Source organism: Poecilia reticulata, chromosome 17, assembly GCF_904066995.2.
Source record: "Poecilia reticulata chromosome 17, P_reticulata-male-v2, whole genome shotgun sequence".
Taxonomy (NCBI): Eukaryota; Metazoa; Chordata; class Actinopteri; order Cyprinodontiformes; family Poeciliidae; genus Poecilia; species Poecilia reticulata.
The window spans coordinates 15,193,434-15,220,093 of record NC_088846.1 but is presented as its reverse complement, the minus strand read 5'-3'; the positions used below and the strand labels follow the sequence as shown (position 1 = coordinate 15,220,093).

The 26,660-nt window shown below is 37.1% G+C and overlaps 1 protein-coding gene across 6 annotated transcripts in view; it reads left to right on the top strand.

The window, feature by feature from the left end:
• Positions 1-26,660, top strand: part of tnr (tenascin R (restrictin, janusin)) — a 175,156-nt gene that overhangs the window by 31,717 nt on the left and 116,779 nt on the right. For 4 of the 6 annotated variants that reach the window (XM_081597800.1, XM_081597804.1, XM_081597803.1 and 1 more), the window contains exon 2: positions 17,937-17,984. The exons of the other annotated variants lie outside the window; for them this stretch is intronic. The gene's annotated coding sequence lies outside the window, so the exon portion shown is untranslated. The remainder of the gene's footprint in view (positions 1-17,936; positions 17,985-26,660) is intronic. 6 annotated transcript variants of the gene reach the window in all.

The window sequence follows — 26,660 nt, the reverse complement described above, 5'->3', positions numbered from 1 at the left end:
AGAAAATACACAAACAAGTTTAAGCATGAAAAGAATAAGCCACTTTCATTCACCACAACTACGCATAGCTGAAATGGGAGAATAATGTATGAAAAAAACATAGCTGTAGTGTAACCTACATTTGGAACAAATACCTGTTTAATGTCAATGTCACCATAACTCCATTTATTGTCTGGGAACAACTGCTGGCAGAGTCAGCTGCTGAACTCAGCTTTATAGCGAAGGGAATCCTGTGATGGCTACATCCATCTTTCACTTACAGTCGATGGAGTGAACTTATGATCAGCTGTGTGTGTAGTTTTTCCATAACCATCACAGGCAACATTTTTGCATGCAAGACAGCGATGATGAACTGACAGTTGGAGTGTAAAATGACTTTATCACCTTATTAATTGGTACTACATCATGCTGTCGCCTTGTTCATCTTCTATTTCGGTCTCCCCAGTGGACTTTAGACCGTTTTGCTCCGGGGCACATACTCGGCACATCTGCTTGTTCTCATGACTATATGCAAACAATAAAGCGATATAAGTAAGTTTATTTACATTATTTTTTGTGTGTGTGTGTGTTTTATTGTGGAGTCTGTACATCATTATAAAAGTGTGTCAGCTAACTTACTATGGTGCATTTGTGACTAAAAATTAAACATTTAAGTTTGGCGATGTCTGATAATATGTTGATCTCTGATAATTTTTCCAAAGGCATGCTGGAACAATAGCTGCTCGGCGAAACATCAAACTCACACCATCAACCTTTATTTTGCAGATATTATGTTCTTTGGTTTAAAAATATGCAACTAAGCGTGGTTGCTTATTTTTAAACTAGTCTTTTCCTAGTTATTTTGTATTTGCAACGCTCCTTTACAATGATGTGCCTCCTGTTCAGTTCTGTATAATTTGATTATCTCAAACAATTATTTTGCAATCTCATAGGTAAATATGAACACAGAAAATAAGTCTTTTGATTCTTGCTCAATAAGATAAGAATGCAAAGCAAAAATGTGCATAAGACCCGGTCATGATCCTTGGTTCATTTTGAGCCACATGTAGGCACTAGCTTGATTATTAGTGTGAAAATGCTATATGTTATGTAAAAATAGATCTTAACTCTCAGACGTATTTTCAAGAATATTATATTTTATAATATTAGCTCAGGAAAATTATTTTATTCTATAACACTACTTTAATAATATAGTTAAGGTATCTAAGTTCATGGATGCACTGGATTATAAGAACAAGTCAACCAACCATGAACTAAAAACAGGAAAGATCCATGTGTGTTTGAAAGATTTACGCGCCAACAAGTCGTTAAGGCAGTATGTCATCATTTGACGCTCAACTGTGGGAACAAAGATCTCTAATCACTGAGTCGGTTGTACCTCCATTTTAAAGCGATTAAACCCTGGATCTTTTTTATCAATATCATCTCAAAAATGCAGTGGCATGTTGCTTTGTTGCTTGGGATTTCCCAGTGCGGTGATTTCTTAAGGAGCTTAAACTGTTCTTCTGCTCTTCCATTTCCCTCTTTTCTTTCCACTTTGTCCTTTTACTATACTTTTCCAACATTGTTACACCCTACTGATTAATTACAAGGTCAGTGTAAACAAAAGAGAGCAGTTGTTCCCATGTTCTGCCGTATCATTGGCCAAGGCTGCATTCGTAGTATGGCCTTCCATTTATCACCACTCGACCCGAGTGCGACTTGAGCCATAGCATGCCCCGGTGAGGGCAAGTCCAATTAAAATAATGGACTCGTGGGTTGATGCTTTTCTTAGCTCTCTCAATAATGCGGTCATTTATATGCTGATTTATCATTTTTCAGTGTTGCAGGCAGTTTGGATCCAACGCATAAATCCAAAAAGTGCCTCTGCAGGGGATTTCTCATTAAGGACATGTTTTGTCTAAAATCAAAACAACACCAAGGGTTTTGTGCATTAAAGATTCAGACGAATTGAACCATGGTGGCCTTGTGCATAATGATGGCTTCAGCTTCAGATGGGGGAAGGAATTGCTTGTCTCAGCAGTATCATTAGCCAAATCCCCAAATTATTATCATGATATATCAACAGGAGTCAGTGGAAGGAGATGGAGTGGGGACAGCTTGGATGATTGATACCTTGTGTTCTTTAACGAGCCGAAGCAATCTAGCCAAAGCCCTGCATTACTGCTATTAGTGGTCATGAACCAAAAGAGAACGTAAAGTTATTGAAATTCAGGACTGAATGACACTGAATTTAGTAAAAATTGGTTTACAATGCTTGTGTTGAGTTAAATTTTGAAATATTGATTTTTCTTTACTTAAAAATATTTACAGTGCAGGTTTTCAATGGAATCTATAATATCTACCATAAATGAGTCAGGAGGCTGTAGACTCACTATTCTCACTTCCATTTTTATAGTCTTGGGGCAGTAAGTCCTTCTTCTGCGTACAATTAGCCCAGTAATTAGTTACCCTGCACAGTTTCACTCGATAATGATCGCGCTTCACACAGTCTGCACTTTCTCCCACTGATCACGATTCCTCCGGTGGACATTCAACCAGGCCAATCAGCGAACAACAGAAGAAGCTGTGAACGATGACATCAATTTTCTGAGCTGTTTTAACACACAAGCTGTCCTCATAAGATCATTATGAAAATTATTTTGACTCTTTCAAGTTACACAACTATTGCTACATCCATTATTAGTGATATCCTTTGATCAGGCGCCAGCAATAGGAGTAATGTAAAAATACAACCATTTGATTTTAGGTAAACAATTAGTTTTCTTTGTTGCAGACATTCACTTACAAAGCATTGGTCTGCTATAGAGAAATACAGCTGCAAGAGCTGCGATCCCAGACGTATACTTTTCTGGGACTGTTTACCTGAACCAATGTCACTCGTGAGAATTGTGCGGATTTGTGTGCAAAACTGTTTTTACATGCGTCGAGGGGTAGAAAAGAACATGTTTTCTTGTGTATTGTTAGCCTTCAGTAATCAAGCGTGTAGACACAATGAAAAGTAACGCACTCATGGGCATAGAAAGATGGAAGGATGTGAGACCTGCACAAGGTCAGTGTCACTGAGCCATGACAAAGATCCGGTGTCATAAATAATGAAAGCTCTGACCTTTTACAAGAGCAAGACAAGCCATTTATTAGCTTCGTCGACCCGATGTTCTCTGTCTTCACCGAGGCTTTCTAATAGTAGGTACAAGCAATGAATGGACAATTGCTTTAGTCATTTTGTTTTTTTGTCAACAGTGACACTTGTTATTGAATGATAGTACAACTAACAGTCTTTGTGCAAAGTGAACTTTCTTCAAATTAATTTTTAAAAGCTTCTGTCAGTTTTAGCTATATATTACTTTGTGATGCAGCTAGGAGAAAATTATGCTTAAAATGTTGCCTTTACTTTAGCTTTAATATGCTTCAACTTATGTTGGTATGCAACATCTGACAGTAATTGGGGCTTATCAGGATACAATGAAAAATACAAGCTATCAATTTATTTTAAAATGTGGAAATAGTAAAGTATAGCTAGGAATCATATAACATCTCAATACTATAATAATCATTCTCACCTACTTACTCACTTGTACTACATTAATAATAGCCACCAAGTTTATTGAACAATGTTGCCTTTAACAATGTTGCCACATTGTTGTTAAAGGCAACAATGTGCTGTATGGAAGAACATGCTGAAACATTTTGGTCATTGATGGTTTGAAAGTGTCTCCTTTTGAAAATTTTAACCTTTTCAAACTCTCTTCTTGAAATAACTGTTGTATTGAAGCATATTAATTAAATATCCAATAAACTCTCTGTGGAAAAATGAATTTATTTATCAAGGCCAAAGGTTTAGAGATCAAATACCTTGTGCTTTTTTAAAAAAAATGTCTGTAACAATAATATAAGAACTTTAAGTAATCTTTTGATCTCTACCATATTTGTAAAGCTTTTGACCAACTTATCCAACTATAATTTCTCTTTTAGTTCTATAAGGAAATAATACTTTAACAGTAAGTTGTGATGACTGTTTTACAGCAATAGGGGATGTGTTGCTGTAAAACAGTAACTTTATATTTTTAAACAAAAATACAGTTGTTATCAAGTGGACATCTTGTCTTTTACATCTTTTATTTGTAATTTTTACAGGAAATGAGGCTGGGATTATCCACTCTTAGTTTTTCATAGAGAATCCACATCATTACTCTGAGATGCCTTCCAGCATTTCCAAATGTACAGTATAAATTTGATGACACATGGCATTGAAAGCTCAGATGGTTAAATCAGAGCTACTGTGCTCTTCATCTTCCAGCCTTACTATTATCTTTGAAGCTCTGTTCTCTTCTCACACACAACCAAAATGAACTGCAGACATGTCTCGACATATCCTGAACACTATAGCTGTGTTTTCGTCTAGGTGTCTTTATGCACATTTTGAAGCGTCACATTGGAAATAGTTGGAAAAAACCCCCCAAAAAAACCTTGGTTTCGCAAAAAAGTTTCTAATTGTCACTTGATGGGAAATGGAGACACATTTCCCGAGTTCCCGGGGGGGGGGGGGGGTGCGTGTGTGTGTGTACGCCATCAAAATGGTGCATTTTGTCAAAGGAGAAAATGTTACAATAAGGTTTTGATGCTCTGGCCTAAAAATTGTGGGAGTGGAGCAAAACATTGACAGTTTCTTTTGATTAAGAACCACTTGGAGCATCACATTAACCAGCATGGCTGAGTCCATGTTGGCTCCTTCAAAGGTTTGTGCATCTCTTAAAGCCATTTAGAAAATTTGAAGTCCTAACTACTTCAGCATATGCTCTTAAAATCTCACCAAGCACTTAGTTTTTCTTTTTTTTGTAGCTCAAGTCTTTTGATGCATTTTTTTATGTTAAATAAAAGGAAAAGAAAAGATGAATGGTGAGACAGGGATCTTTATGCAACAAAGCTGGGACCTGCACTCATTTCACAGCATCAGAAATATGATGGCGTGTGTTTGTGGCAGGAAAACACTATGTTATGTCCCCATAGGCCTTCCATTATATTGAAGGGTAAGACGTATCGCTCCCATATCACTCGTCAATAAAGACATTGCCCCCTGGGAAACTGACACGGGAATGGCTTAATAAAAATACACTACAAGTAAAGTTTACAACCTCTCAATAGATCACCATAACTCTCGGTAACAAACATTATAAATGTCTTCATGGAATCAGAGTGGTTTGATTGCATTGCACATATGTCTTTACATTGAACAGGGTGAAGGAATGACAGCTCAAAATAAAACTGAAAAGAAAAATTGGCATTTATAATTGTGACTAGAAATATTAAAATTGATGCCGAAACAAAACTATGTATTGAAAGTGAAACTAAAATTAATTGATAAGTAACTCAACCAAGGTTCATGTTGACCTTTTTTTTTGTTGTTGTTTTGCTTTCACTGTGTTTCAGTTTAATTTCCTTGGTGTCCGCAGGTGCAGGTGTCGGGCCTACGGCTTCAGAGCCACATATCATTTGGATATATTATGGAGACCAACACTAGTGCTGACCAAGCTATCAACCATTCAGTCCAGTGAAATAACAGAGAAAGATAATGTGGTAACTGTGGTTGGAGGTCCAGCTTGACTTGAAGTAGCCATCGCATATGTTTTAGACGGACAAAGATGAGCTGGTAAGCACTAATGTGCAATTTCTTACCTGAAACATTATTTGATTGACAAAGTAGTTGCATCAACAAGCCATTTTAAATAATATTACTTAAACAATCTCGACCATGAGGGGTTTTAGTCTGAACCCCTCATGGTTCAGACTAAACCATGAGGGTTTAGTCTTTTTCTTTTAAGTTTTCTTTTACTTTTGACCAACCATTTTATTCTTGTTGCATATAAAAACATGTATGCGTTGTGTCCCTCTTAAATTCTATATGGAGAGACATCCTTTTGTGATCTGTTCTCAGAACAAACGAGCAGACTGAGTTTTTCAAACACAACATCTTTCAGCTGTCCTCTTTCTTCAACTGTATTATATTCAGAGTGCAGTGAGAACTGTACACATTATGTGCCTCCCTTATAATGCGTTTGAACAAGACCTTTTCTGTTGAACCTTGACATTTACTCTGGAGTTAATTAGCTCTGCTTCGTCTCAGACACAGGATGAGAGCTGTTCGGAGCAGAGTGGAAGAAGTGTTTTCAATACCAATATTTTTAACCATTGTTAATTTCCTCCCAAAAAAAACCCTAAATCTTTTAAAATAATCAATATAGTATGAGGTACACTAGTGTTCATTAAATTCATTTTTACAAGATCTAGCAAGAAAACACCATATGAATGAAACCCGATATGCACAAAACTACCTATCAAACATTAAATGCATCATCCGAAACATACACATTTATACACACATACACAGCCATTTATATTGAAAAGAAGCAAAAAAAAAAAAAAAAAAAAACGTTTTCTCATTTGAAACAATAATTTCAGTATATCCTTGCGTGACAAACTCGTAAAAAGTCAGTTTTTTCATTTTAATAGTACCATGACGTTTTCTGTCAGATTTAGGACATTCCTTTTAGACTGAAGTGGCTTTTGTCTAAATTTATTTGATTTGATGATCAACTGAAAGGTTACAGTGGCTATATCTAATATTAAACATTCAATAAATTACTTGTTAACATTAGTTTTCTGGCATTAAACCTTTTCAGTTTCTTCAAAAGAGGGAGTTGTCTTGACTCTTTATATGGTGTAAAACTATGTGGGATTTTATAGAGCGTCTGTTATCCATAGTTTTACCAAATAATTTAAAATTCAATCTGCTTTATTATATTTGGTGATTATTCATCTAACATGATTTATATGTGTAACTTTGAAATTGCAGTATTAAAAATGAATTTGACAACTCAGCATGCACTTGTGTTGTAAATGGATTGGACAGCGGGATCTCCTGATTAATAATGGAAAGTCAGTGATATACAAAAATATTCCCTGATGCAAATATTTGCATTTGTTCAAAGCATTAAAATGCAGTGGCTTTTATTGATGCTCCCACCATCCATGCCTCCTTCATTTATGCATTTTGTCGTTTAGTCATCTCTTCTGGCATTTTGGTCCCTCAATCTACCATCTGTCCTCTGATTTCTGGTGTTTTTCTGTCCATCTTCCATCGGTTTTTGCCCTTTTGCTTTTTTCTTTCTTTCATTTGTGGCACCTCTTTCTTTGTACTTATTTTGTCACCACTTTCTGTTAAAAAAGTGTTATTGCAAAATGAAATTGGAATAATTTTCATTTTCATTTTTTTACTGCAGAGTTCACTTTAAATGTTAAATGCACAAAGACAAGCAGTTCATGAATAATCTTTTTTTTTTCCCACATTCTCCATCCTTGTCTCTCCTCCTTTCTTGTGATCAGCCTTTGTCCACATTTCTCTGAATACACTGCACTCACTCATGAATACACACGCACACGAACGCACACCCCCACGCACACGCACACACACACACACGCACACACCCCCACACACACACACACGCACACGCGCACTTTCTAAATGTTGAATTAATTCCTTCATTGTCCTTGCTCACTGCTGGTGGTCCTTTATCTCTGGGGTTTGTGGAAAGGTGACTTGATGGCTTCCCGTCATTAAAACCTCATCATCTAAGATGACACAGTCTACTGTTATTGACTTTCACGTTTTCCCTGCAAGGCTTGCACCCATAAAATCCCATTGGCAGATGACTGTTCATCTGTGATTTCATTAAAAGTCTCTTATACACATAAGAACATTTGAATACAGACAGAATTCTGTTATACAGTCTGAATTATGGATTTCCCTGCATGAGATATCCGAGTGCACATAGTGATTTTAATGCATATTCTTTATATTCATTGGAAAGGGGTAGCACATTACTGTGTAATGGGTTTCCTGAAAAGCATTAAAGACAGGGGAACACAGCAGACATGAAGACTTTAGAGGAAGTCATGGACATATCTGATTGGATAATTTCAACAGAAGTCAAGTCGTTTTGTCCACTTCTGAGCAGAGGCATTTCTAAAGGTCACATCAATAATTTTCCTGCTTCTTTGGCTGGTCATTAATCATTTGGTCTTACGTCTGTCATCATATGGGGCTAATGAGATCTACATAGATCCGTTTTCCTCTGTTGGTTTGGCAACTTGCCTAATTTCTGAAATAAAAAGAGAGAGAGAGAAAAAAAAACACCCATTGAGCTTGTATTGCTCTCAGAGGATTCATGTTTGACCTGCGACTGTGTTGTCCTGAAGTTTTTCACCTGTCATTTGGTTGAGTGGTTTAGCCCCACACATTTGGGTGGTTTATGGGGATTTTTAAATATACCATGAATCATTGAAGGTCATAAAAGCTTAAAGAGCGTCCACGGTTGTCGCTACTTTCAACTTGTTCAATAAAATCTTATTTTAAAAAACATAAATCTTGTACTCCGCAGTAAAAGAAAATGAGTAAATAATTAAATGTTACCAGCACACAGCAGAAGAATGCATAACTAATTTAACCAATTAATGATGAGCTGTGTTACTTTTTACATTTTCCAGCTGGTAAGTCACAGTTTAACATAGTTGTAGTTTCAGATAAATGAAAATAAAATTCTACCCCTAAAGACCATAAAATATTTTGGTTCAGGTGTGGGAATGTATTTCTATAGTAGTTCTTGTTTAATTTCTTTAAAGAAGATCTCTAGTTGGTTAAACATCAGACCGCAATGAAGTTCTTCATCAATAATACTAACTTTATGCAGATTAAAGACATAAAACTTACATTTAATGTATGGTGTCGCACATAAAGTTGAAATCAAATATTTTATACCTCATGAAATTGTTGTGATAATTACATTAATTCTTGATGGATGTTGATGTGCACATTGTCTGAAAACATCTCTTCCAAAAATATCACAGTGTAAATTAAACCACAATAACAAATAGAACGCATCTTAGAAATGTGTTTCCAACTTTGTGGGTGTTCTTGTGGGATTATTCTAAACATATTGATCTGTCCTTGCATCCATTCATCATCGTCTTCATCGTAGCTGATATCAACTACGTGGAGGTAACAGTTCATGGACAGAAAAACATGCAACAAACATCAATCTCTCCACACACACATGCACACACATGCATTTTTGGGGTTCCCAAGGTGTTCCCAGGACATAAAGTATATATAGACTCTCCTGTGAGTTATCGGTCTGCCCCCTGGTTTTCTCTCATTGGCACAGAAAAAAAGCAACCTAGGGAGGCACCTGGGAAAAATCCCCATCAGATGACAAAACCACCTTGGAAAAAAACACCTCTGCAATGTCTAAAAGAAACCCATACGTTAGGGTTGGAACATAGACAGTAAAGTGAGAGCTTTTTTTAAAACTTGGTTTTGTTTTACTACAACAGACAATCTAGCCATCTTCCACTTCATCCCACCTACACTTGTGAAAAAGACACCTAAATACTTGATATTTTCAGCTCTAGGCAAAGACTAACCCCCATGCATTATTTTGGTTGTAAAACAAGTTCACAGACTGGTGAACTGCTCCAGTGCAGGTGGAAGGCCATGGTTTGAAGACGGCAAAATAACTACAACATCTCCAAATGCAAAAAAACGATATTTACGTTCCCAAACCACACACCCTCCCATATGGCAAAGATGTGTAAAATGAATTGGAATTTATTATATTAGCTGTTTTCATGGAGGAAGTCTTGAAAAAGCATTCACACCTCAGAAGTGAACAACTATTCTACATGTAATCTCCGGACTATATTTATATTACATCTCGTATAGAAACTGTTAATTCATTGGTGTAATAAAAACCAATTTCTTAATTTGACTACACATATATGCTATGCTGCCCACAAAGCGTTTCATTAATTCCATTTGATCTGCCTCTCTTTATTCACACGGACACCTTTTGCAAGTGAGTTGTTTTTGTGACTTAATGTTTTTCTTTATTATGGAGATTTAAAAGCTCCTTTTATTATTCACACACAGTTCTTCTTTGTGAGGGGGACAAATCAAAAGGCTTCGACTCAAGCTGCTCCAAGAAAGCCAGTGGCTTTGCTTTATTAAGCTACGGCATAACGCAGAAGCGTGAGTCATCGTTCATCCATAAACAATAATTCAGTAAAATCAAAGCAACTAATCTTTGAGTTTGAAAACAGGGTTCTTTAAGAAGTCATGAAACGGTAATGGAAATTGCTGCCTGTATGTTTATTGGATGATTGAGAAGCTGTTGTTTTGCCTTCACTTCTTTCTTTTCAGTTATAAAAATATGAAAATATTTGTGCTTCATATCTCTATTGCTCATTCTTTGTTATTGAATAGTACATAAAATGAGCAGGTGTATTTATTTAGGATTGTGACTAATATATCAATGGTTCAACTTTAGCGTTGCGATTAAACAGCCTACTTGTTTAATACCAACCAGGGTTTTACTGACTGTTTTGGTTTTCTTCAAGCTTGATGGGCCTTTTCGGGTTTGGACCCATTCAACACTTTTTTTTTTTTTCTCTCAAGATTTACAATATAAAATCCTGTTTGCATAAATTTATTTTAGAAACTGCATTGAACAAACACTGACCATATAAGATTTTGATGGAGTTCATTTATATTATGTAGCTCCAATTAACAACCATTCATTATCATCCATCGAAATGCACTTTACAAGAAAATCATGTCCAGTTTTGAAAAAAAATTCAGATGTTTCAAACCACAGCTTCACAAGAATATCCTCATTAAAGCCTTCTGTACTGCATTTAATAAATGTGAAAATTGTTGGCTTTGATGGGTTTAATAAACAGGGGTAAAAAAATAAAAAAAATTTACTTTTTGACTTGTAGATCACTGATCAATTAAAAATGTATGTTTTGATCACTGGCTTATATACAATAGAGCATCGTAATCTTTAATCAGCTCATAATATTTCTTGTCAGAGTGTAGCATCACTGAGTGATGCAAGATGCGACACTGATTTTGTAAGCCTCTCTATGCTAATTTGTGTCATTGAGACAACTGGGCAACATATGGAACTGATATTTAAAATGCTCATTTATTTCATCTTTGTGTAACTTGTATTTCCTAAGGGGACAAATTGCCTGATTATGCTAAAGCATAATTACATTTTTTTTTTCCTTTCAGTTGTTTAAAAATGGTCAAGTCGATGTTTATTTAATCACTACTCTGACCACAACATCTCATACAGCTGGAGAAAGTGTGAAAAAAAAAAAACATGTTCTTGAAATTCATCTTCTCCAGCTCTCTGGGTGATGCCATAAAGTCACAACCTGATTTATTCTTCTTCCTTTAGACATATCTAAGAATTATGCCTCATTTTAAGAAATCCCTAGAGGTACTTATTCATATTCTCCATATGATTGGACCATCAATACTGGGGGTAAGTGAAGGTCATTCTGACAGCTTAATGGATTGGCAGGCCTGCCTTTCTTACTGCTGCTCTCTAAAGCTGATTTTTTCAACATCTCCGGTCACATTGTATCAAGACAGATGGTCAGTTTAAAAGACAGCAAATACAATCAAAGAGGCATCAGTCAGAATGCGACCACCATTTTTTTTCCCCAGTCGGCTGTTGATTATGCAAACTAGCTGTTATTGACCACAGAGCCCTTCTTCTAGAAAGATATGTTCAAGTGTGGGGAACAAGGAAGTGATGCAAAAATTACTCTCGTCATTCAAGTTGTTGACAGATGCCTAGTGTGACCTGCATGTCATTGCATGTAAATAGACGATAAAAGCTGGGACTGGGCTGGCAGCATACTACATCTCCACTTGACAGATCTTTTTTATTTTTATTTTTTACACTGTCTAGGGCATTAGCTCTAAAAAGTATTATGTTTTACAAAGGCTGCCACTTCTTTTAAGTACTGGAAACATCTACTAACTAATTCATAGCCTGAAAAACAAAACACATCTCTGGGCTGTGATTTCTGTACTATTAGATTAATATTTTATATATTTCCACAGCCATCTTTGATATTAATGGACTTTCAGTGGGTGCCTACGCTGCTTGCCTGCTAAGATGACATATCTGCCTGCCCACCTGTTATGAATATTTATAACATGCGAGTGGGCAAAGGTTAAAGAGATACATTTTGCTGTTGGCTCATGTTCTGCTCCTTGACTGGTACTCAGAGGAAAGTCAATGTCCGTGGTATTGAAGTTGGCATCCAGGGTTTTTCTTGGGTTTTGGTGATCTCTTTGTGCTTCCCTTTTGCTTTTTTGTGACTTGTTCAGTTCTAGAGATTCTATTAATGTCAGTATGACTAAGTAGTTGAGAAGATAATTGTGATTGCTACTGTGATGGCTTGTTCATAGGATGCATGACCCTCACCTTTCCCAAACAAAAGGGACAAGTGGAGAAGTCGGATAGAACGAGAGAATATGAAAGCCTTATTGACCTTGACCTGCAAACAAAGTTTGCAACAAATCTTTTTTTTTTTTTTTTTTTTTGATGTCTAGAAAAATAGTTTGTCACAAAATATGCTTTGGTTTGGGTTTTTTTTACCCTGTTTGTCTTGTTCAGGATTTTCTTTTCTTTCAAACTCTACTCATACTAAATACTGTCATAAGTAAAAAATTACTTTAACAAGTGCCTGAGAAAAAGTAACATTTGTTAAAACCCCATAGGATGAGAACAAAAATGCAGAGTCAAAAGAGTCTATTAAATTTGATCTTGCTAACAGCTCATTATAACCGTCTGTTATAAGTTCTTGTCTGTAGATGTTGCTACAGCAGGTTGTCACTACTTGTGACCGTTTCCTGACAAAGACAAGAAAGGGTTGATTGAACTATAGGTGTGAAGTTGTGTGGATTGTTATGCATCAAGGATTTAATAGAACTCTAACTTAACGCTTTTGTTAAGACGAGGTGGCTATATTTGATGTTAAAGAGGACGGCTTTGATCTTGATAAGTTCTGGGTCGGGAAAGTAACATAAGGATTAGTTCCAAGCATTAACCCCTGCTGTTTCATGACAATGTAATGATATGTCTGTGTGAGATCAGCTGACCAATCTTTTGATAACAGTATTTGTGTAATCTAAAAAAAGAACGGTAAGGATAAAATTCCTTTTTTTATTTTCTATTACAATGCATGGGGTTATGATTATGTTTTTGGCTTGTATATATGAGTACAGAATCTTACCAAAGTACTTATACCCTCTTAACTCTTTTATCCTGCTTTTTCAACTTGGTCTTGGTTTTGCAAAGGACTTCACATTTGCAAAAATGTGAAAAAAAGAGTGACTACTTTAACTATTGTTATTATTATTATAAACTTTTTTGTTAGATTTAAGTGAATGTGCAAATTTAAAACCATGGAATTTTTCATAACCAGAGCAGAATTGTAACTCTTTCTTTAGACAGAAGAATGGGCAGTAGTTTTTTTTCTTTTTTTCCTTTCTAAACATTTTGTCTTCCTTTTTGGCTTCTCTTCTCCTTTAATCAGCAGCTGTCCATTCACTGTAAGCCTTTGAAGATGTAAGTTATAAATCAACTAATCAATGGTACCGAAGCTGGTCCCTGAACAATATTGGAGGAAAATAGCCTGGATAATCCTCATTGATTTGGCTTTACAAATCGTTTTTTTTGTTGTTTTTTTTTGGACGACTGACCTTGAGAGACAAGAAGGTTTTTATTTGTCGCTGGGCACAAAACTGTTATTCTGCTTCTTTTTTTGTTCTTTTCTGCTCACGTACTTTTATAGCACCTTTGAGGTTTATACAGTGTCTTTTTTTTAGCATTTTAACTTCCACCTATGACCTTTTACTCCTTTTGTCAGTCAGAAAGTAGAAGAGATAAAGCTTATTTCTTGCTACCTCATAATGAAGTAACATTAAGCACGTCCGTTATCCTGGGGGCGAGTTCCCTTTAAATCAGCTTTGCAAAAGGAAGTTCCTGGCACTGATATCTCATCAGGGACAAGACGATGAAAAGATTGAAAGTGTTAAAAAAGAACCTATTTTAATTAACGCTGCAGATTTACTTGCCTATCTGGGTTTAAAGCCAGGGCTGGGACCAGAGGGAGCTAAAGTGTTGGTTGTAAAAATAAGTCATGCCAGGCAGGGGTAGAAAAGAGCCTCATGAGGGACAGACAGGGCAATTAAGGTGGACACTCTCTGACTTTTCTGTAATTAGGATAAATGGCAACAAAAAACTGTAGTTGGGAAAATACACACATAGTATTATCTGCTACAGCTTCACCATGTCAACTCATATACTTAATTAGGTCACTGTCAGTTTGCTCGTGTTTTCAGAGATCAGAGTATTTGATATTTTCATATTTTGAAACCTCAAACCTCTTATAAATAGTTGAAGTTATGCTCTCCTGTACATGGATATGTGATTGATTAGATGAACAGAGATGACTCGACCCTTCAGTGAGCTTTGACTTTTGCGGCATTTCCAAAATGTTACTGGTACAATTTAGATTTAACTGGATATTTCACTGATATCAAATTAAAAATATATAGTCAAAAACACATGATTTTAGTTTATTCTTCCATATACAATCTATGAAATTTCAGAAAAATAAAAGAAAGCATTAGATATGGTTTTTCTTTTTTTCCGTATTATGTACATGCAAGGACATGAGCGTGAGATAAAAGCTGGACAATGCTTTGCAAAGTTTTTTGCACTTATCAGACGCACGGCACACATGTAAACAATGCAACCCAAAGGATCTGCTGTGACAGATTTGAATGCTGATGAAAAGCCAAAGGAGGTCTATTCTCTGGTTGTAGATGCAAGCGTGTCGCTGTTCTTTCCATTTCCAGCCGCTTCAATGGTGTGAATATCAACATCCTGTTCTTTTCTTTTCCCCTTACATTTGTGATTGTTATTTTTGTTCCCTCCCATCTCATTTTCTTGCTGTTGTTTGTTCCCTAAAGCCGTCGGATTTCTTCAGGTAACCAGAGAAGAGAAGTGATGGCGCACTCACATTTTTTGGAGTCGACTGAGAAAAGAGTACAATGTCTTAATTAATTTGCTTGATTTTTATTCTACACTTAATCATACTGACTATCTATAACTATGTTTTCCTTTTACCATAATTCAACCTCAGTTAAAGTTTAATCATATTTCAGCTTCTTCCACTTCTGTGTATATTTAGTTGTTTGTGGCTTGCTTACCCTGATTATGTCACAAGATGGCGCTGCCGTTTGACCCAGTTACTTAAGACAAAAAAAGCAGCGATACTCTGCATTTATAGTATTCTGTGAGAAACATTTATTATTAAAAGCTTTTGTGTACACAGTAGGAAAGCACAGTAGTTCGTTTTAAGTCATGTGAGTATTTTTATTGTGTCAGTGACACTTTAAGGCTTCTCCACTACTGCAACTCCCATGGTGCATTTTTTATCTGCAGTGTCCAGGACTCACTGGACTATGGCTGTTTGCTTACTTTGCTGCAGATAAAATGTACCGAATGGCCACTATTCAGTATTAGGTACAACTGTTAAATTTCTTGTTAACACAATAACAAATCGACAAATGTTATCGCTACCTCTTAATGTAATTAGGCACCTATACTAGCGGCAGAATATTAGAAACTTGTGGTTAGCTGTCAGTATTATATCCCGTTGACTATCATGTATGTGTGTATTACCTGCTAAAGGAAAGCATTCGACCTAGATGCCAAAACTGCAAAGTAGCAGTAGGAAAGTAAGCTTGAAACCCATGTTCAACTTGGAAGCAATAAGTTCATCATCGATGAGATCTACTAATCTTACAAGATGGGTGGTCATAACCTTGTGGTAGATTTTTTTTTATGCTCTAACATCAGCCACCGTACCCAATTCCCTCATGGCCTTCCTCTCATCGAAGGTATAATCTGTTGTGACAGAAATGTGACTGAATGTAGGGAGTGTTTGCACTGTCAGATCCTTTACACTGCTTGTGTAAAGGAATTTATAATTTATGATCACCATCTGTAAGTTCCAGTGTTTGTCTTTGTCTCCCCTAAAGCTCTGGTGGGCACTCTACAGTTTTTGAACTCGGCTGAAAAAAAAATGAGGGCACTTAGTTTGATAAATTTAAGAGAACAGTTATATAAAAGCTATACACTAGCGTGCACACACACATGGCAAAAGTAAAGTGAATTTTCTAATTACAGCTGCACAGAATCCCTTTGCAAAGCAAACAAGGACCTAGTCAGTGCATATTATCTCCTCTGGCTCTTATTTTTGATAACTTCTGTGGCTTTGTACCACTGATTCACTGAGCTAGGTTGTTTTCCATTTCTCATATCTTAGCTTACCAAATGGACTGCCTCTGTTGACTGCAAAAATGCGTCATTCATTGAGACACCTTTATGCTGCAGCGATTGCATCGTTTTCAAAAAGCCAATGCCTTTCCTGATTCATTTAGTTATTGTAATAAATCTTCAGTTATTGGACAAGCTGGAGTGTCCATTGACAGAACATTGTTATAGGTGCCTTTGTATCATATGGACACCTATTGACTATGGAAATGTCAGTACTTATATTTTCAAAACCCAGAGATACAGTACTGCAAAACAGTATTTGCCCCTTACTGTTTTGGCTTTTTATGACTTTATTTCTTGTCATCAGGAAAATTACATATTCATTTCTTAAACTAGAAAGATACCCAAACCTCCCTCCCTAAAGGGTAAAAGTCATTGCTCCTCTTGCTACAAGATTTAACTGAACCACAATAATTTTGAGTTCAGTTTCATTTTAGTTCAGTTTCATTTGCCAATCTCAGGCCTTATCACTCCCAAATTTACATAGTTAGAAATTTACTTAAATAGCCCCTGAATGACACCAGGAAGTAGGCTGCAAGATCTCAAAACATACCACATCATTATCTGATCTCAAGAAATTTAAAACTAATTTACATTTATTATTATTACTAAGGCTTTGGGACTCCAGCAAATCATAGTGACAGCCATTATCCACAAACAAACAAAACTGGAAAAGTTGTGAAACCTCCTACCTCACAAAGGAATGTTGGAAAAAAAATCTAAAAAACTAGTTAAGCCTCAGTTAAGCTCAATGTTCCGGATTGGTCAATAATGACATTTGTGGCAGATTTTTAAGGTAAAACCCAGCTCTCACTGAGAAGAAGAGTTGATAATTCCCAAAACTTCTGTGAAAGTATCCTCTCAACTGATGAGACAACAGTGGGACTTCTTGGAAGGTGTGTGTAGTGTCGGTTAACACTAAGTCTCCTTGTTGTTTCTGATTATCTCTCAAAGAATGGTCGAAAGGGAAAAAGATCAATTCCACACCTTCTCTCTTATGGCTAGGAAATTCTGCCCCAGTGCTGTGATTGTTTCACAGCATTCTCTTTCTCTCTTGCAGACACTTAGAGGTTTATGTCTGCAACATCCAAGTGTTCTAGAGTGAACGATTCACTCGAGTCCTTCACTTCACTTCACAGCTCTGACTGGACCCTGGCATGATTCTAGATATTCAACCAGAGGGTGATAATTCAGCATTGTTTTCAGTTTGTTTTTGCACATGTTGTGAACAGTAAATCCGTGCATAAAGCTCTGAGCAATAGTAAATCATTGCTTAAGGGTCAGAGTAATAGGACAATGCAATTAGCATTATGTCAAGAGGAGTGCTACAAATAACCAGGAATAAATGGCTGGTGCTTCATCTCCAGCACTTAAAGCACACCTACACTTTCTGTTTCTGTCAAAAATCTTCCAGTCTTTGTTTCACTCTAGAATCCTTCACATTTTCTAAATGCTAATTCACTTTTTTTGCATTCCAAGTTTCTGTGTTTGGAAGTTTACTAAGCAGAGTTCTCTTTCAGCAATCTGTATTAAACATTTGATTTACAATTATACATTTGTGTGTGTGTTATCCAATTGTGCCAAACTGATTGAAAAACAAAATAATGAAAAATGGAAAAGGAAAAACAGTGTTTAAATAATATGAAATCTTCCTTTTTCTCTTGTCAGCAAAAACCCAGGGACCAACACTTCTCAACTTCATAGTTTACATCCAAGGTGAGCCTACAAGCTGTCTCATATGTTTATACATGTGCATGTGTTTGTAAACTTTTGTCATTCCTGTGTAAAAGAGCATAATTCTTAACTATGTATTACTTGATTAATAGCAAGAATAACAATCTCAAGAAAAACGATAAAAACATTAGGACATCTTTCTTAAGGGTGACCTATTATGCTTCATTGAACATATTTGGATAGGATTATGGACCATGGACCTATGGAAAACATATTAGTAACATTTTTTGTTTACACAAAATCATTCTTGGATAATGAGATTTTAGTCTGGTCAGTTCTACCTATTTTGAGCTTTTTTCAGAAGGAGCTGTTTTAGGGTCTCTTGTCATTTTCAATCCAAATAAGCTGCTGCTGTCCAGATAAAACACTTATCTTTTCTAGCAGCCATTGTACAGAGCTTTCAGTGGTAAAACCAGCTGACCAAATGTACTCAAGCTCCACTTGGGTTGCTAGGTGACGAGTCGATCCCGTCAATTGTGACTTAACAGTCGGGAGGTTTTTGAAACGGCCCATTTTTTAGATGGCAAAAACATTAACTTTTTGCCTAGATAAGCAATCCATTACGTTTTGGTTTTCTGTACAAAGGTCTCAAAAATTATGTACGAGTTCTGCATTTACGCTAAAAGAAAACAATCAAAAAACTCATGAGTGTTCATAAATGTTTAAAACAAATCATTTGAGGCCTTGTTGTTTTTGTTCATAGGCAATTGTTGTTGTTGACTTCCAAATTATTTTTTACTAACATGTATAGTCTATATTTAAATAGGATGTGTGTTTTCCTTTTCCATACATTTATGCTCAGTGATGGAGGTTTTTTTATACTTGTACTCAGACATTATAAACACTGCCAGATGGCATTAATAAAGCTCGTCATTGTTTCATTATGGTACATGATTGTTGGTGGGGTTTATTATGTTTTTTATCATCAAAGTGTGTGTGCTACAAGAAAGAGAAATGGGTAAGTTTAGGGATTTGAGTGACTTTGACTGAGTAAAATTTCAATGGCTAGAGAGCATCTTGGAATCCACAGCTCCTACGGCATACCCTCTGTCTATATTGGTCTTACCTACTTAAACATGATCAGGAATGAACAGAAGTAAATTGGTGATAGGGTAACACGCCCAAGGCTCTTTCATGCATGTTGGGTGTAAGGCTGGCCTGTGGGCCTTGATCTGACATAAAGCAGCTCTTGCTTAAGCTGCTAAAGGAATGATTCCTGGTTCTAAGAAAATGGCTCAGTGTAGTGCAATGTGATGCTTTGAGAATATTTTACTGGGTAACCATGTGTCCTGCGTCAGAAGTGGATGTTATTTTGACACATGGTGCCAACTTAAGCATTGTTACAGACCTTGTTTAAGGCATTAATACAAATGAAATTCCCTTATTGATGTGGTCTCAATCAGTAGGATAAATGTGACCAGCAACAAAGCAGAAAATAGGAATGGAAATGGAGTTGTGTAATGAATGCAGACTTAATTTAATAAGCCTTTTGTTGCATTGTCCCGACTTCCCTAATTAAATTACGGTCTTTATTTTTGTAGAGGTATGAGAAATTCAAATATGAAAAACGGTCTGGGAAATAGTGGGCAATGTCAGAATTTTAAAAAAAATTGCATTGTTGCAGCTCGGATCCCACATTAAAGTTTCACTTAAGGTTCCTGCGTAGCTTCATTCAGCTTTGGGTTTCTGTTTAAACTTCCATCTTGTGGTACTATTTTTTTTTCTTTCTCTCAGGTAAGTGGAGTCCATTTGTTTCCAGTCTTTGTCCCTGTATACCCTCCCCTTTAGCCACACTGGCAGTGAAGCACACATTTAATGAGCAGTTAGATTCACAGTGTGCAATATGTCTTACTAATTTACAACACCATAGGTCTGCATTAGGCTAACTGTATAGCTGACTCCAGTGAGGTTATATTTTAACTTTCAACATTTACTGCAGTGTACGTAATTGAATTATGGGATCCTTTCATGATTTCTATGCAGCTCAGTTTTCACTTGTCCTGAGCTCTGGCTTCCAGTTTTCATCAAGCCAATTTTTTTTCACACAACATTAGTAATGTGATACTTCTCTATTCTTTCTTTTAAAGTAATTTGAAATGTACAGCTCCCTACTTAGCAGCGAAGATGGCCTGGGGCAGAAGAGCCTTTTGAATTTCAAGGAATTGTCAAATAAAATGTAGCTGATGACTTTGTACTGTTCAATTATTCGTTTTTGACAGTCTTATCTTCGCATAGAAAATGGTGAGTTTCAAGTAATGGATCTATAGCCAAAATGAATTTGCTGGATTTTGTAAAATATGTATTGTCTGTTTTATCATTATTGCAATAAATACAACAAAATGTAGCAATGAAATTTTAAACTCACCTCCCTGTTTTCTGACAAGTGCGTTACTTCAGACGTTTGAGTTTGGGCTGTGCGTGGAGGTAATTTGGGAGGAGGTTCTCGTGGAGGGATATGTCCCCAGCACTTTTTTAAAAGGCCAGCCTGGTCCACGGCAGTTTTTACTGTCCAAAAGCATCCATCCATTATTCTACACACTAATCCCTAGTGGAGTCATGAGGAGTGATGGTGCCCATCTCCAGCGGCCAATGGGCGAGAGGTGAGGGTACACCCTGGACAGGCTGACAGTCCATTGCAGGGCAACACAGAGACAGACAAGACAAACAATGATACACACACACACTCACACCTAAGGTGTATTTAGAGAGATCAGTCAACCTGTCACTTCATGGCGTCCCGGTACTCCGTGAAGGCATAGTACCTGGAGATGGAACCCATGCATTCACAGGGAGAACATGCAAAATTTATGCAGAAAGACCTCCGGCCGGGATTTGAACCCAAGATCTTCATGCTGCAAGGCAACAATGCCACCATCTGTGCCACTGTGCAACGCACAGTCCAAAAGCAATGGTACACCATCTTAAATAGATACCGGTCCCAGTGATAAATAGCCTCTCAAGGTGAAGCCTGTGTCCCTTTAGACAGCCAACAAGTTCATTGATTGGCTCTGCTGTCTCTTATGAACAGTTGATGTGACATCTGCCACTTCATCTGGTTGTCAACAGTGCCTGAACTTATGCCAACACTGATGTGCAACTTGTGACCATTTTTTTTTCTAGCTAGCTGTTTTCATTTACCTGTAAGTTGTTAACATGCTGGACATTTATTCTGCCTGGGTCATGTCAGCCACATGGATTTTGATATCAAAGTTTTCATTTACATTAACATTTGAATTTATGTTCATATGAGTGAGTGTATGGTTGCATGCAAGTGTGGTAATTAGTTGGACTGCACCCCAGTACTCAAGTTAGAGACTGCGATTGCTAGCATCCTCTCCATTGTTCTTAGCAACTAGTTTTGTTGACATTGAGAGGTGCTTGGTGAGATTCAAATAGCACTGTGTTCCAGGGCAAAAATTACATTTTACATATAGATGAATGCCATTTGTGTCTTTTGGAGAAGAATAATGTCTATACTTTCACAAATGTGACCACTGAATTATCTGGGCTCTCCATAACTCTGTCTGCCTTTTCAAAGTCAAGTTTATTTGTATAGCATATTTTAGTGCTTTACATCACAAAAACACAAAACGGTAACATATAGCGAAACAAGCAATAAACATTAACAAAATCATCAAGCTTAATCACCATCAAATGTATATGAAATATATTAATATATGTACCAGTTATTATTAACCAAAGCGATTCTAAATAGGTGGGGTTTTAGCCCTGATTGAAGGAACTTGGTGCATCAAAGGTTGTTCAGTTTTATTTAAGTTTGTTCCAAATTAGAGGAGCATTTAAAAAAACCTGCTTCTCCAGATTTGGTTCTGGTTCTGGGAATGCAGTGTAGACCAGAACCAGAAGACCTGAGTGGTCTGAAAGTCTGTTTTCTGAGCTACAGGGAGACAGAGTAAGGACTTCAGAACTGGAGCGTGATCATGCTGTGCATGTGTTTCTATGTGAACACTCGCCTATATGAGGGGCCGTTTAGGACAAAATCTATGTTTTGTCTCTCACACACTACAAGAAACTCACGCGCACTCAAAATAACATCATGCACACTCAAAATAACATCACGCACACTCTGAAAAACATCACGCACAATCAAAATAACATCACGGACACTCTGAAAAAACATCACGCACATTCTAAAAAACATCACGCACACTGAAAAATACTCAAATTGCGTATACATACTATTAAAATGTCTCACGCACACACATTTTATCTTTCTCGCACACATACACTGTACTAACAACTCGCACACGCACACAAATGCTATCTTTCTCGCACACACACACAAACGCTATCTTTCTCGCACACATACACGGTACTAACTCGCACACACACACAAACGCTCTTTCTCGCACACATACATGGTACTAACTCGCACACACACACAAACGCTGTCTTTCTCGCACACATACATGGTACTAACTCGCACACACACACAAACGCTCTTTCTCGCACACATACACAAACGCTGTCTTTCTCGCACACATACGCGGTACTAACTCGCACACACACACAAACGCTCTTTCTCGCACACATACACAAACGCTGTCTTTCTCGCACACATACACTACTAACTTGCACCCACATGCATTTCTCGCACACATAATGCTACTTCTCGCCACATACACTGCACACGCACACAAATGCTATCTTTCTCGCACACATACACGGTACTAACTCGCACACACACACAAATGCTATCTTTCTCGCACACATACACGGTACTAACTCGCACACACACACAAACGCTCTTTCTCGCACACATACACAAACGCTGTCTTTCTCGCACACATACACTACTAACTTGCACACGCACACAAATGCTATCTTTCTCGCACACGCACATAAATGCTACCTTTCTCGCACACATACACTGTACTAACAACTCGCACACAAATGTTTCTCTCACATACACAAGACTAAAGTTGCGCGCACACACTCACACACTCGTTTTATGTATGTGTGAGAGCGAGACTCTTTTTTTGAATGTGAGAGCGAGACTCTTTTTTTGAATGTGTGAGAATTGTCACGGAAGAGGCGGGGCATAATTTTTTTGATCAACTGCGCATGCGTTGATCCTAAACTATAAGCTTCGATTGTTGACTCACTGTATGTTCTATTACTTAGTATATTTGTGCTTTTAAATATATATAGAACTTTAAACTTTCTTGTAACTTAAATGTACTATAGAAATAAATAAATCTGATTGATTGATTAGAAATAGCAAAATTGCTGTAGTACAATCTGTCCACTGGGTGCCAGCGTTACAGGAATTATTAACCGGCGCCAACTAGTGCCGAAGAAGAAAGAGTCTGCAATACCGAACATGGCTAACTCTAATTCAAAACGAGGCGGTATTGGACCGCAGTGAAGTTAGTTTCAAGTTGGATATTCGATATTCGAGCTCCGGGGAGTAGGGGCGTTTAGCACAAGGTTGATCCGATTTATGAACGCTAATGTCGGCCGGGGGTTCTCCACAACTCCCGGCCGCAGCGCACCAAGGTTTACTCTTTCTTCTTCGGCACTAGTTGGCGCCGGTTAATAATTCCTGTAACGCTGGCACCCAGTGGACAGATTGTACTACAGCAATTTTGCTATTTCTAATCAATCAATCAGATTTATTTATTTCTATAGTACATTTAAGTTACAAGAAAGTTTAAAGTTCTATATATATTTAAAAGCACAAATATACTAAGTAATAGAACATACAGTGAGTCAACAATCGAAGCTTATAGTTTAGGATCAACGCATGCGCAGTTGATCAAAAAAAGTATGCCCCGCCTCTTCCGTGACAATTCTCACACATTCAAAAAGAGTCTCGCTCTCACATTCAAAAAAAGAGTCTCGCTCTCACATTCAAAAAAAGAGTCTCGCTCTCACATTCAAAAAAAAGAGTCTCGCTCTCACATTCAAAAAAAGAGTCTCGCTCTCACACATACATAAAACGAGTCTTAGCACTGTGTGTGTGTGTGCGCGCGCAACTTTAGTTTTGTGTATGTGAAACATTTGTGTGCGTGTGCGAGTTGTTAGTACAGTGTATGTGTGCGAGAAAGGTAGCATTTATGTGCGTGTGCGAGAAAGATAGCATTTGTGTGTGTGTGTGCGAGTTAGTACCGTGTATGTGTGCGAAAGATAGCGTTTGTGTGTGTGTGTGCGAGTTAGTACCGTGTATGTGTGCGAGAAAGAAAGCGTTTGTGTGTGTGCGAGTCAGTACCGTGTATGTGTGCGAGAAAGATAGCGTTTGTGTGTGTGCGAGTCAGTACCGTGTATGTGTGCGAGAAAGATAGCGTTTGTGTGTGTGCGAGTTAGTACCGTGTATGTGTGCGAGAAAGAAAGTGTTTGTGTGTGTGTGCAAGTTAGTACCATGTATGTGTGCGAGAAAGATGGCGTTTGTGTATGTGTGCGAGAAATAGAGCTTTTGTGTGTGTGTGCGACATGTTAGTAGTGTGTATGTGAGCGACAAAGATAGCATTTGTGTGCGTGTGCGAGTTGTTAGTACAGTGTATGTGTGCAAGAAAGATAAAATGTGTGTGCGTGAGACATTTTAGTAGTATGTATACGCAATTTGAGAATTTTTTGAGTGTGCGTGATGTTTTTTAGAGTGTGCGTGATGTTTTTTTGAGTGTGCGTGATGTTTTTTAGAGTGTGCGTGATGTTTTTTTGAGTGTGCGTGATGTTTTTTTGAGTGTGCGTGATGTTTTTTTGAGTGTGCGTGATGTTTTTTTGAGTGTGCGTGATGTTTTTTTGGAGTGTGCGTGATGTTTTTTTGAGTGTGCGTGATGTTTTTTTGAGTGTGCGTGATGTTTTTTAGAGTGTGCGTGATGTTTTTTAGAGTGTGCGTGATGTTTTTTTGGAGTGTGCGTGATGTTTTTTTGAGTGTGCGTGAGTTTCTTGTAGTGTGTGAGAGCTAAACATAGATTTTGTCCTAAACGGCCCCTCATACGCCTAAGTCTGTCTGTACTTGGTTTTCAATGACTACTTTAATTTTTCTAAGCATTTATATGATTGTTTTTGTCTCCCCATCTTCCAGTCAGAAAAAACAGCTTTAACCTTCTGTGTGCTGAATTATTTTAACATCCCTGCACTGTATTTTATTGTCAGTAAATATAACAACATCATAATGATGGAAGAGTATTTAGATCACCTATTACTGAAAGGGGTAACGTCATTAGTAATACTGTTAATTAGAACACCATAATTCCCATCATTGTATACAGTTCACAATGAACCAGAACATATTTTGGTTACCAAGGTGACGGTCATATGAAATGGTGTCTGAAATATACCATCAGTGATAAAAAAAAATGGGCCCTATCAGGGGGGCATTTATTTAAAAATATAAGTACTTTTTCCACAACATAAAAAAAAAATCCTATCAAATTATATAGAATATCATCAAAAAGATGACAGCGCTCACAGCAGACAGCTACTTGAAAGCCCAATCTTATTGTAGACCTTTTTTTAACAAGGAACAAACTCTGAAAACTGTCAAGATTAAATAATGATTAATTTTGTAATTAACTATATAACAGTAACTGGGACCAATACTTAAGAGGGTGAAAGCCAACATTTATCTTAATTTGTTCTTACTGTTGACGTAAAAATGCAAGCAGAGTGAACAATTGATATGAAGTGATTAGGAGAAACTATACAAATTTCTCCGAGTTGCTGCTTAGGAAAAAAAAAAAATCCTTGAAAGCCAGAGCTCATTCTAGACATTAGCTGTCTTTTGACTCCTTTGGTTTTTATATTCAACAACAATAACTTATGTTCTTTGATGTTTCTCCTCAAACAGATTTTCTAGCAGTGTTAAGTGGTGTTTTGACCCCACAATAGAGAAGATGAGGCAGAACGCACTACACGGTTTGCCTTTCTAATTGCTTCTCATAGGAACCCAGGTATTGATTGTTGCAAATGCCCATTGATTTTTAAGTGGGACTCTGCACTATCTGACGTTTGTGCTAAATACCATAAGGCGGATGCTTTCTGTCTGTCTGTGAACACAATTTATCTTTTCGTGTAGCGGTATGACTTTGACTCCATTCATATTTGTATTTACGTGTATTGTTTTGTTGAATATGAATTGGAAAAGCAGAAAAGAGGAAAATAGCTTATGCTTTTGTAGTGGGGTGGGCGGGCAGCCTTAATCGAGAGCCATTGATCTGACCATGGGAAACAGTGTGCTTACTCGCACAACAAGATGGCCAAAGGCTATTGGCAAGCTGTTTGTTCCCATTGGATGAAATCACATGAATTTCCTCCCTATGGTCTAAACAGATCACTACATCAAAAGGGCAGAAAGAGTGCCATAATTAATCAGTTGCTTTTGTTCAATATTTCCGATAACAAAATGACTATGTGATTTCATGAGTTAATAAATTAAGCTTATGCATAATGCACAAAGATATAAATATATTCAGTGGGAAAAGTGTGCAAAATAAGGACGAGAAAAAATTTACCTGTCTGTAAAACCTAGTGTAAAAGCTGTACTGGCATCTTTAGTAAAGACAGTTCAAACCATATCTTGAATTGGCCTTTGTGATCTCTGTTTGTTAATGATAATCTGCATGGCTATTCCCTTGTAGGATATGGAGTTATGTAGCTAACTAACAGGTTTTAAACCTCCAGACCTGCAAACTT